Genomic DNA, 12303 nt, shown 5'->3' with positions numbered 1-12303 from the left:
TCAAGTGATGCCAGGGTTACTGCTCCCTTAGTTTTCCCACAGTTCCAAATGTATTCAAACTTAATCGATTATTTGATAACATGGTAAGAACAGTCACAGTATTACAAAATAAGAAAGAATCTCAGCAGATGGTTAGTTCAGGTCTTCTATTCTTAGAAGACCAAAGAATAAAATTTTATAAAAGGTAGTATGCCTTTCTTGATACTTTCTACATCTGAAGTTAATACTTTCTTGCCTCTAAATTTTCCTATCCTCTTATTTATAACCATTTTATGAAGTTTTTCACTTTTTATGGTGCATTATAATAACTTGTATCTTTTTTTCTGCTGAATTGTTACTTAATTGAGGAAGAAACTGTGTTTTATGCATTTTGTAGTCCTAACTCTTAGCACAATGCCTGGCAAATAGTAGGCCTTCAATAAATACATACCAACAGAATTAGGAATGAGGAGTCCATAATCTCCTTTTAATGTGTTCGTTGTCTAACCTCCCTCACTGTCTGAGCTAAAGAGTCTCCTGCTTGAAATCAATTAGTGTATCTTGGTTTTATGTGGTAACTACAGTAAATGGATAACAAATGTTCCATTATTAATTCAGTATGTAAGCGTCTCTGCTCAAGATTAAAAATCTATAGTAATTTTTCCTCAGATGAACTGTTTCTCATTCCTTTAAGTACTATCTGACTAATTTTTTATGACTTTACCGGCCTCGAGTTTGTTACTTTGGGCCAAGACCACACAGGCCCTTGTTAACACTCTTCCCAATTCCATGTGCGGTGTGGTCTCGGTATCTTCATCAACACCTATGTGGAACAGAAATTAGATTTCCCAGATTCCTTTACCTTCTTCTACCCATAAGTTCTCCAAACCCCTGCGGCAGTGACTGGTTTTCCTTCTGTTGCTTTTTTTAAATATTGTCCTTGCCTCTCTTTTCTTTTTACCCTTTCTTCCTTCCTTCGTCTCTTTCCCTGACCTCCCTCCTTTTCTTTCCTATTTTTTTTAATAAGGTATCTCATTGCTCTATCTCCTAGTAACAGCATTTTTTATGTTTATGATGATTTTCCAGTGTATGAGCTCTTTTCACAGGTATCACCTTATTTAATTCCTACAGGCTATTATGCAGATAAGGAAACTAAAATTCAAAGAGGTGAAGGGACTTGCTCAAGGCCACACAGCTAGTTAGAACTTCGGGTTTTAAATTCCTGATTTGTCTGCCAGTGAGTACAAAATCCTGAAGGCCCCTTTCCTTAGATAGTTCTTTATGTGAGGAAACTATCAAACAATTGGATTTGCAGCCAACTAAATGATTTTTCCAGTAATTATACAGATCACTCTAAAGGGAAAAAATGTCACCTAGTAGTTTAGGGGGCGTATATCATGTGAAAACGCATATTCTGACTCAGTAGGTCTGCATTTCTAATGAGTTGTCAGGTGGTCTGGGGGCCGAGACTTCAGTCCACGGACCTCACTTGAAGTAGTTAGTCTAGTGACAGAGTGAGGCTCTGGAGTTGGAGGGACTTGATTCAAGTCCTGGCTTTTCTATTTACTGTAATCTGGGGCAAGCTACTTAGTCCCTCTGACCCTCAATTTCTTCATCCTTAAATGAGGATAGTAATATGTATCTTGCTGAAAGCCAAGGGAACTGACTTTCAATGAACTGGCCTGCTTCCTCTCCATACTACCACCTGATCAATCTTCCTAAGGTCTCCCTCTACTCAGACACTTCCCAGGGAGCCTCACCGCCTGGTGAATTACATACAAACTTCTCCCCTTGAGGCTCAAACCTTCAAAAATATTATAGCCAAAGTTGCCTTTCTAATTTTATCCCTCCTTACTTCTTACTCACACCTTGTATGTCACCAACACATTAGATTTCTATTTTTTCTTCTTGATTCAATTTTGTTCCACTCAGCCTTCATCACATCTCTTTCATTCTTCCTTTTAGTCCCTTTTCCCATCCAGGCTCTTAATGGGAGTGCTTTCCTGCTCTCCATCTCCTTTCATTCCTAACTCCCACACAGAGCTAGATAGGCATGTCTGGATCTGAATTCTTCTAACACTCTGTTTATATCTTGGTTGGTTGGTTTTGTATCCTTTCTTATGTCTTAGTTATTTCTACAATTATATCATATCCTATTAGACTCTAAGTTCCTTGAGGATGGGATCCAGTATTGTCCAGACATCAAGGAACATAACTTTGGGGTGCACAGAGCTGGGTGCATATCTCATGAGGCTCCACCATTTACCAGAATAAGTCTCCTAACCTGTCTTAGCTCCATTTTTCTCATCTTTATTTTTGTTTTCTCATCTTTAAAGTATGTGCCAATGATTACCAAACTTGCAGAGTTACCGGGGAGAAATGCTGTATGTATAAAATACCTCACACAGTATCCAGCACATAATAAGAGCTCATGTCAGTGAAACTGAATAGATTAGAACTGACCATGTAATCCCAACAGAACTCAGACATTTATCCTAGCGTATGAACAACTGGACCCAAGCCCAGGCTTCCAATCTGTGTGAACATTTTAACATTTTCTTTTCTGGCTATGTTTATGTAAGTGTTAAGTCTTATCAGAATGTTCCATATTCAGCCTTCTTCGAATGAAACTACATTTGTTGATCTAGCACCCAGTGAGTATAGTTTAAAGTGATATTAGAAGGCAACACAGTATAGTTAAAAAAAAGTATATGGTTTCTAGTTAAACCTGAGTTTGAATCTAAACTGCTACTCTTCCAACTTTCTAATCTCTCAGAACTATAACAATCTCAGAAGTTGGATCTAGGATGTTTTCACTTTCTTCTTTGTATTTGTCTATATTTTCAGATTTTTAAAATAAAATGCATATTATTTCTATAGCCTAGATACATTATTATTACCATGAGTGACAGCAATAACTTTGAATGTTCCAAATCTCACTTTTGTAAATTACATTTATACTTATATTTTTACATGTGTGTGTGTGTGTGTGTGTGTGTGTGTGTGTGTATATATATATTTTTTTTTTTTTTTTGCTTCACTGTTCAGGGCCTTTGTGAATTTAAATGTTTTACTTATTTCAGTAATTGCTAAGGAGTAGTACATTCTTTTCATAATCTTATAAACTAATTTTAAAAACAATTAAATCTATCAATAAACTATATTGCCATTCAGTTTAGGATTTGGGGGAGGACAAATAATATTACATTTTGTCAGTGCAACCAGATTTCATTCAATACCTGGATATAATATGAGAGACAGAAATCAAGTTCGATCTAAACTTGAAGGCAGTCAAACAAATAGACTCACAGACATATAGAGGACAGATCTGTAGTTCTTAAAGGCCAGAGAGGGATGAATTGGGAGTTTGGGACTAGTAGATGCAAACTATTACATGGAGAATGGATAAACAGCAAGGTCTCACTATACAGTACAGGCAACTATTCAATATCTTGTGATAAACCATAATGGAAAAAAAGAATGCATATATGTGTAACTGAGTCACTTGCTGTACAGCAGAAATTAAACAATACTAAAAATCAACTATACCTTGATAAAATAAATTTTAAAAATAAATAAATTTAAGACAGTCAACGCCAAAGTCACAGCCACAGTCAGTATGCTGTTTTGTTAATGTGAGTAAAGATGGCTTAAAAAAAAAAAAATAGAACATGGGGCAAACCTTGTTTTAATCATGGAGTATATGGAAAGAGAATTAAATGTCTATATTAAAACCTATTCTTTCAGACCACCAATAACATTTTCCCTCGGCCTCAAGAGACACTCACAAAACAATGGCCCACAGTGCTTTTAGGACAAGAACTGCAGTTGTGTACTGTGCGTGCATAGTCCTACGCAGGAGGAAGGCAATGTTTAAAGCTGCTGTCGCCTCCTGGAAAAAAAAAAAAAAGAAAACTGGGACTCTGAGTCAAGTACGTATGCATTTTCTGTTTTTCTGTCCTGTGGGTCTTTATTGCTAAAAATATTTTTATGAAGTTGTTCTGTGCTTCTTTAAGCTTCGTGTGGTCTTGTTTGCTTGTTCTCAAATCTCAAACCACGACATAGTTATGAAACATCTTGAGTTATTAAAAGTAGAGAAAACTGTACTTTGTTTGTGAACTGAACAGCAGGCCAAGCAATGGCTTCATAAAGTAAAATCTTATATGAAAAAATGTTCTTTTTTCATTATAAGCTAAAAGGATGACAAACTGAGACATACTCCATCAAACAGTTAAGAGCATGGGCTTCAATTTAGACCCACCTGAATGTGAGCCCTGGGTCTACTGCTGGCTAACCATGTGATCTCTGACAACTTAACCTCATTAAGTCTATCTCCTCTTCTGTAGTGTGGGGAGTATATCATAGTCCTCAGAGTTAAGGCGCATATTCTTTCACATTTTAACATCTCTGATATAAGAATGCATCTTAAAACTGATGATATGTCTTGGTTTAAATAGTAAAGCTTTTTTCTTACTAGTAAATAAATTGTGGAATTTATAATCTATGACATGTGAGATTTGGTTAAATAATATATACTTTATGGAGTTGTTCTGAGATAGAAGTAAAATAATGATATAAAACCTGACCCTGACCCATAGAAAACTCTAAGTAATATCTATTAATGTTGTTCAGTATGGTTTTTCATAAACTCTGGCATTACCCTGTCCTTTTAATCATAATTTTTGTCTGCCAAAACTGGAAGTTCTTTTCAAAATCCTTGTGCTGGAATAGTCTACCTACTGAATTGTTCATTAAATTTCCTCTAATTTCTCTGGCAGCAAGATATTGACCCTAAGGGCATAAGTCTGAAACATGATCAAAATAAAGGTTTGGGCAAGTCCACACTGATTTGTCAGATTAAGCTCTCTGCAGACAAAAAGAGGAGTAAACAGTGAGCATGCCTCACCAGTGCCCGGCCCGTAGGTAGCATTACCACAGTGTTGTTGAGAGGCAGCAGTGTGCATAGCGTGGTGAAGGACCACAGATTCTGAACTGGACTGGCTGAGTTCAAATTTTGGCTCTTCCCTTTACAAGCTGTGCAACATTGGAGAAGTTACTCAACCTCTCTCTGGCCTCCATTTCTTCCTGGGGTTATTGTGAAAATTAAATGAGAGCTGTCTATGTCTAGAGAGGATGCTTTGTAAGTTTGCTATTATTGAAAATACACCCTTCTGTGTTTAAGTTCCTTTTAAAAAGGTCTGAGTTTTCTTTCTTTTTAAAAAAAAAAAAATCTATTTTTTTTTGGAGCCAGGGGGCTGTGCTGGATCTTCCGTGTTCTGTGCAGGCTTTCTCTAGTTAGAGTGAGCGTGGGCTGCTCTTTGTTGCAGTACACAGGATTCTCTTGCTGTGGAGCACAGGCTCTAGCACCAGGGCTTCAGTAGTTGGGCACAGCAGTTGTGGCGTAGGGGCTTAGTTGACCCGTGGTGCACGGGATCTTCTGGGACCAGGAATCAAACCCCTGTCTCCTGCACTGGCAGGCAGATTCTTACCCACTGGACCACCAGGGAACTCTCAGGTCTGAGTTTTCTGATACTAAAAGGGAATATTCTAATCAATTTACTGTTCAAGAAAGTAACTGTTATAATTCTATTAGAGGTTTGTATATATGTTTATATGTTACATAAAACCTATAATACACAAACAGTGCCTTTGAGGTATTTTTAATTATGTGGCCCAACTGATAAAACTAATCTACTTATGAGTAAATACATGACTAAAAAAAAAATAAAAAAAGTTTGAGGTTCTTCCAACAGCCTCTGGAGTATCTGTATAATATCTCATTGTGGCTTAAAATTCACTATGATTCAGGTCAGCCTGTAACCACTATGTTTAAGAATTTTAAAATGGATGGCCTTCTTCCAACATTTGTTCACTTGTAACCCATATTATTCTAACTTTTTACAGTTGTGAACATGACTATTATGCCTAGAACAATCATGGCCATCAAATGTGTATCTCTAAGCACTGAGACTGGGCATGGCTTGTAACTTACTGTTCACACCTTTAAATATAGAGAATCAACTCTGAAATGAAATAATGCTTACCAATAGTCATTTTTTGAGTGGTAATTATGTGTTAATTCACTCAAATAATTGTAATCAATATTATTTTTTCAAAAGCAAAGCACATTTTTAGCTTTTATCTTTCTCTTCATTCAAATTTTGTTCACTCTCTAATGTCTGTCATTAGTGTCAATATCAAGACACTACAGCACAGTGTGTTAGAATGTTGGGGTCCCAACAACTTGCTCTAAAACCCAGTTTGTCACTCAACTAAGCCCCAAAATCTTCAATAAGATTTATTCTTGTTCATGTCATAAGTCTGATAAGAGATGATAATTCCTTTATCCTGTACCTCTGCTATCCTGGTAGGGAAAGCAGAACCTAGAGACAATCGGTCCTGGAAATGACTTACGTCACTTCCATCCAGATGCATCAGCTAAAAAACAATCACACAACCCGAACTGAATTACAAGACAGCCTGGTAAATACTACTTGCCCAGTTAGAAAAAATAGTGTGGTTCCCTGGTGGCTCAGCGGTAAAGAACCTCAGTGCCAATGCAGGACACGTGGTTTCGATCCCTGGGTTGGGAAGATCCCCTGGAGGATGAAATGGCAACCTACTTCAGTATTCTTGCTGGGAAAATCCCATGGACAGAGGACCCTGGCGGGCTACAGTCCATGGGGTCACAAAGAGTCAGACATGACTGAGCATGCAGAAATAGCCTTTTCTCTACCACAGCCACTTACAAACTGTATTACTTTAAGCAAGTTACTTAAATTCTCAGAGCGTATTTTCTCACTGGCAAAGTGGCAGTAATAATATCTATCTTGCAAAGCTGCTATGAGGATAAGTGAGGAAAGGAACATAAAGCACATGGCATATGATAAGTAATCTATAAAACTGTTATGTTTTAGTACTAATAATAGTTTCTCCCTAAAACACATACATGCATAGAACCAAAGCCACTAGAAACCCAAGTGCTTTGGTCCTCACCAGTTTAGCTCTCTACTGAGCCTCTAGCTCCCACCCAGCCTGCCGGGAGTGCAGGACTCAAGATAGCTGAGACTCTTGGCCATGGGGCTGATATCAGTTATAAGGGTCATACTACAGGAGCAAGACTGAGGAGAAACCAAAGCCAGGGCAGGATACTGAAAATGGCTGTATGTTCTCCAGGAGAAGACTTGGAGGGGAAGACTTTACGGGAACGAATTAAAGGGGTAGAGGACCGACAGCAGAACTCACCAGTTGTGTGAACTTATGCTCAAAGTTGACCCCAATATGTATAGCTGATTCACTTTGCTGTACAGCAGACACTAACACAACATTGTAAAGCAACTGTGTGTGTGTGTGTGTGTGTGTGTGTGTGTCCTCAGTCATGTCTGATTCTTTGCAGCTCTATGGACTGTAGCCCGCCAGGCTCTTCTGTCCATGGCATTTTCCAGGCAAGAATACTGGAGGGGGTTGCCCTTTCCTCCCCCAGGGGATCTTCTCATCCCAGGGATCCAACCAGAGTCTCATGTGTCTCCTGCATTGGCAGGAGGATTCTTTACCACTGTGCATCTTACTCCAATTTAAAACAAAAAGTTTCAGTTACATAAGAAAAAATTAGTTTCTGTCAAGACAGATAGGGGAGGGAAGGACTAGGAGTTTGGGATTAATAGATGCAAACAACAAGATCTTACTGTATACACAGTGAACTATATTCAATATCCTTTGATAAACCATAATAGAAAAGGATATGAGAAAGAATATATATATATATATATATATATATATATATAAAACTGTGTCCCTTTGCTGTATAGCAGAAATTAAATACAACATTGTAAATCAATTATACTTCAATAAAATTATAACAACAAAAAACACAAAGTGGACCCCAAGTCCCAAGACGGCAGCTACAAGAAAGGGGGAAAAAAATGAACACGTACTGAATACTTACAACGTAGCAGGCATCATGCTGGGACCTTTACACAAGTGACCTCATTTAATTCTCACGAAGATCCTTAGGTAAGAATCACAAACCCCTGTTTCCAGTATTGTCAAAGTAACTCACCCAAGTTTACATAGCTAGTAAGTTAGCATTGGGTCTTCAAAATCCTAATGTAGTGCTCTTTGTACTACACCACCACTTTACATCTCCCAGTGATACTAAATTGTGCTGAGGACCAGTCGATCCCAGAAAGTAGACAGGAAGTTTGTCCTGCTCAGTGGAGCAGGAAGTATATCCATTAACCTCCTCAAGTAATCCCCTCTACCCCTACTTCTCACATGACCAAAATAGCTTAGAGTACAACAGTAGACCCTGCCAAAGACATACAAATATATCCCTATCTGCTTGCTAGTATCTGAAATTTATTTCACTGAGAGAGGTAATTAGCGTGTGGATGGGTTTCCATTAACATGTATGTGATATCATTTCTTTTGTGGGGGCACGTGGAAGGTGGAATCATTTTATGAACAGAGCAAGGATTTGGATGGAGAATATGGATTAAACCAAGGCCACAGCTCCATTTTCACCAGAAAATGGCTCAGAAGAACTTCTGAGTCCTCTGTAGCCATGTAAGTCTAGAATATGGTGGGAATTAATCCCATAGAACAGTCTCACAGAATGAACCCTGAGTACCATGCCATGAAGTGCCCTCAGTGTATCCAAACATATTCAGAAAAACCAAGGGATTTGGGGCTTGGCATCTTACAGGAACAATATAAAGGCAGAATACATTCGCAGCAGAACTGAAATGAATATAAGACCAGGTTTTTCCAATATATCAAATTTACTTGGAATTGTGAGCAGCATAAACTCTAAAAGTTCTAGCCTCTGCATCTATTTTTAACACATGCTAGGATTCTACCTACTCATTTGGGCAAGTATAAGAAAGAGTACATAAGATGCTCAACTTCGCTAAGATTAGAGAAATGCAAATCAAAACTACAGTGACTTACGAACTCATGCCATCAGAATGGCCATCATTAAAAGTCTACAAATAAATGCTGGAGAGTGTGTGGAGAAAAAGGATCCCCTCCTACTCTGTTGGTGGGAATGTAAGTTGGTGTAGCCACTGTGGAAAACAGTTATGGAGGTTCCTCAGAAAACTGAAATAAGAATTACCATGTGATCCAGCAATGCTACTCCCTGGCATATATCCAGACAAAACTATAATTCAAAAAAGTACATGTACCCCTATGTTCATAGCAGCACTATTCACGATAGTCAAGGCATGGAAACAACCTAACGTTCATCAACAGACGAATGGATAAAGAAGCAGTGGTACAGATATTCAATGGAATGCTACTCAGCCATAAAAAAAGAAAAAAGGAATGTCCTTTGCAGCAACATGGATGCAGCTAGAGCTTATTATACTAAGTGAAGTAAGTCAGATACCATCTGATATCACTTAAATGTGAAATCTAAAATATGGCACAAAGAAACATCTATTAAACAGAAACACGGTCACAGACATAGGGAACAGACTTGTGGTTGCCAAGGGGGAGGGGTTCAGGGAAGGATGGAGTGGGAGGTTGAGGTTAGCAAATATAAGCCATTATATACAGAATAGATAAACAAGGTCCTATCATATAGCACAGAGAACTATATTCAATATCCTATGATAAACCATAATGGAAAAAAATATTAAAAGAAGAATGTATACACATATATGTATAACTGACTCACTGCTGTACAGCAAAAATTGGCATGCTGCTGCTGCTAAGTCGCTTCAGTCATGTCCGACTCTGTGCGACCCCAGAGACGGCAGCCCACCAGGCTCCCCCGTCCCTGGGATTCTCCAGGCAAGAACACTGGAGTGGGTTGCCATTTCCTTCTCCAACGCATGAAAGTGAAAAGTGAAAGTGAAGTCGCTCAGTCGTGTCTGACTCTTAGCGACCCCATGGACTGCAGCCTACCAGGCTCCTCTGTCCATGGGATTTTCCAGGCAAGAGTACTGGAGTGGGGTACCATAACACTGTAAATCAATTTTAATTAAAAAAAATAATAATAAAAAGGAAACAATCCATAGAGCAGGACAAAAATACTAAAAATAACTATATTTTAAGTTCAAAAAAAGAAATAGTTCATGACCCAAGATGCCTCTCTTACTTGCAGTATATTTTGGGACTCCTCTGTCATTTCTATGAAATGGTATCTTCCTTACTATTACTTTTCGTGGATACTGTAACACTCAGAACAGGGTTTCCATAATATACATCGTACTGAGATGCAATTCAGTGTAGTGGTTAGTGGTTCTGTTTGTACAGGTTTGTACAGGTTTCATCATGTACAAGCTGTCCAAGTTTGGGCAAGATTTTCCTGTGTGCCTCAGTTTCCTCATCTGTCAAATCTAGAGATTAATAGTGCTACTTCGTAAGTTTGTTTCAAGGATTAAATAATATATGTAAAACAATTAGAAAAGTTACTGACACAAAGTAAAATCCAAATTCTCTAACAAGGACCTCAAGGATGACGGAAAGAAACTGGCAAAGAGAAGATTCAAGATCTAAATACTTTTATGTCATGCAAAAGAATGGAGACAAGCCAGCATAAAGTGGCTAAAATTTGTCTCATTGGTCCATGTCTCAACAGTTCAGAAACAAAGGCCAGTGCTTCTGAAATTTTAATGTGCTTATGAATCACCTGGAGATCTTGTTAAAACGAGGACCTGTTAAGATTCTGCATTTCTAACTGGCTTCCAGGTGGCACTGATGCTGCTGGTCTGCAGAGCTCACTTGCAGGAAACCAGTGTCAAGAGAACACCTATTCTAACCGCCACAGAGGCTCTTTCTCCAGAGCAAGAAAATTCTCCAGGGATCTTCCTTTAACTCAGTCTCTTTTGTCACTTTGGTCATGGATCAATAAAATGTTGGAAAATAAGTATTGATTCAGAGGAAAATGGCACAGATACTATATCTTGAATTACATAAAATATTTTTAATCCTTAAGCATGTGATGATTTTTTACCCTTGGGATCCAAAACTGGTTTCTCTCTTCTGCTCATCAATTATAAACTAAAAGACTGAGACCTTTTTTGAGGTAGGCAAAAATGTCTCCATCTGTTTTCCAAATAGGGATGGGATTAGCAAAACTAAGCATTCTCTTGCCAAATGGTGACCTTCGCCAAGTAACCAGTTCTTTAATTCTAACCTCACGTGCATTTCAAGGGAAATGTAAGCCACATGTTTGTGTTCCACTAATACATAAAGCATTGACATTTCTCATAAAAAGAGTTCTGATTGTTTAGGAGCTTCAAACTACTAGACACTGTTTTGCTAAGACCAAAGTTGGGCCTTGGCAAAGAGCTAAATTGAACAGCATTCAGATCTGAAAAGCCTAAATCCAGTCAAATGACTGTTTTGACCTTGCCGTTTTTGACCTCACAGATTCAGATTAAATTAATTTTTAATCATTTAGCCATTTTTTTTCACTATTATCTATTCACACTTCTTCATAGAAAGCTACAGTATGCAGAGACTTGAACTTGTGAGTGTATATGTATTTTAAAACATGCCTGCAAGCAAAATCAACAAGCATCGTGTCTAAACTTTTCTGAAGCCAGAAAAAAGACCTCAGGAAAAATGATCCATAACCCACCATCAAATCATGCTCGAGCTTAGCTGTGACTGACTCTTTGTGACCCCATGGATTGTAGCCTGCGAGGCTACTCTGTCCATGGGATTTCCCAGGAAAGGATACTGGAGTGGGTTGCTGTTTCCTTCTCCAGGGTATCTTCCCGACTCAGGGATCAAACCTACATCTCCTGCATTGGCAGGAGTTTTCTTTACTGCTGAGCCACCAGGGCAACCCAACCATTAAGTCACTTATGACTAGTTCTTACTTCTAATTCCACCAAGATTAAGCCAGAGCCCTACAGCAGAAGTGGCAAACTTTTTCTGTAAAAAGCCATTACTTAATACTATAGGCTTTGTGAGTTATACAATATATTGGTTTGCGAGAGCAACTCTAGCAAAGGACTCCACACTGGGTGGCTTAAACAACAGGAAGTAGTGCCTCACAATTGTGGAGGTTAGAAGTTAAGACGAAGGTGTCAGCAGGGCCGGTTCCTTCTGATGGCTGCAAGCCATCCGTCTCACGTCTTACCTAACCCTGGTGGTTTGCGGGCAATCCTTAGCATTCCTTGGCTGCATCACCCTCATCTCTGTTGTCAGCTTCACATGGTGCTTTTCCTGTGTACATGCTTGTGTCCAAATTTCTCGTTTTTATAAGGATACCAGTCATATTGGATCAGGGTCACATTCTCCTCCAATATGACTTCATCCTAACCTAACTGATTAAATATGCAATAACCCTATTTCCCCAAATAAGAT

General features: G+C 38.5%; 2 long non-coding RNA genes across 4 annotated transcripts in view; one reads left to right on the top strand and one right to left on the bottom strand.

Annotated features, from left to right (window-relative positions):
- Positions 1-12303, bottom strand: part of LOC133246582 (uncharacterized) — a 185192-nt gene that overhangs the window by 112478 nt on the left and 60411 nt on the right. The gene's annotated exons all lie outside the window — the stretch shown is intronic.
- The window catches only part of LOC133246574 (uncharacterized), a 56374-nt gene that overhangs the window by 19190 nt on the left and 24881 nt on the right, over positions 1-12303 (top strand). The window contains exons 3-4 of one of the 2 annotated variants that reach the window (XR_009736078.1): positions 3727-3911; positions 10675-11116. This is a non-coding gene — a long non-coding RNA (uncharacterized LOC133246574). Of the gene's footprint in view, positions 1-3726; positions 3912-10674; positions 11117-12303 lie in introns of those variants that run through there. The other variant, XR_009736079.1, reaches the window with a different exon arrangement.

This window comes from Bos javanicus, chromosome 1 (genome assembly GCF_032452875.1).
Source record: "Bos javanicus breed banteng chromosome 1, ARS-OSU_banteng_1.0, whole genome shotgun sequence".
NCBI lineage: Eukaryota > Metazoa > Chordata > Mammalia > Artiodactyla > Bovidae > Bos > Bos javanicus.
Note: the sequence above shows the minus strand (reverse complement) of the source record. Positions and strands in the feature narration are given on the sequence as shown.